This window comes from Marmota marmota, unplaced genomic scaffold, assembly GCF_001458135.2.
Source record: "Marmota marmota marmota unplaced genomic scaffold, marMar, whole genome shotgun sequence".
Classification (NCBI taxonomy): Eukaryota; Metazoa; Chordata; class Mammalia; order Rodentia; family Sciuridae; genus Marmota; species Marmota marmota.
Genome location: NW_026000229.1, coordinates 3,333,997 through 3,334,506, shown reverse-complemented (window position 1 = coordinate 3,334,506; position 510 = coordinate 3,333,997). Strand labels below are relative to the sequence as shown.

At 66.5% G+C, this 510-nt stretch overlaps 1 protein-coding gene across 1 annotated transcript in view; it reads left to right on the top strand.

Annotated features, from left to right (window-relative positions):
- The first annotated feature begins 318 nt into the window (after positions 1-318).
- Positions 319-510, top strand: part of Cyfip1 (cytoplasmic FMR1 interacting protein 1) — an 88,893-nt gene continuing 88,701 nt past the window's right edge. The window contains exon 1 of the mRNA XM_048792974.1: positions 319-341. The gene's annotated coding sequence lies outside the window, so the exon portion shown is untranslated. The remainder of the gene's footprint in view (positions 342-510) is intronic.

The following is a 510-nucleotide window of genomic DNA, read 5'->3' as shown; positions in this document are numbered from 1 at the left end:
AGTCAGGCTTTCTTTTGTCAGCCATTCCCACAAGTCTGGGCACGCAGATAGCTACGGGGGTTGTGCAAAAGCGATCACTGCAGGGGCCCGATGGGGCCCTTTTCTCTTAGGTGGTCCTGGCAGCGAATACCTGCGGCAGGTGTGCTGGCCTTCTCTCTAGCAGTGTGCGCCCTGGCAGCTCATCCCACCCACCGCCTTGACCCTGGGCAGCGGAGACACCGTGCAGAACCTCGCTCCTTTTGCGCACCGAGGAGAGGGCTCCCGAGGAGGAGCCTCCCGCCTGCTCCTCTCCCCACCCGCAAACAACCACGGTCCCGTGAAAGCTGAGGTCACCTAAGCCGGTAGGTGGCGGTCCGGGCTCTCACCCGGGAGAGCACCTCGGACGGCAGTCCGCGGGGAGCGCGGCAAGAAGCTCCAAAGACTCCTTCCCAGGTCGCATCCAGAGGGCTCCCGGGCGGCGGGGAACGCCCGGCCGCGAGGAGGGAGCGGACAGGGCCGCGGCCGGAGTGC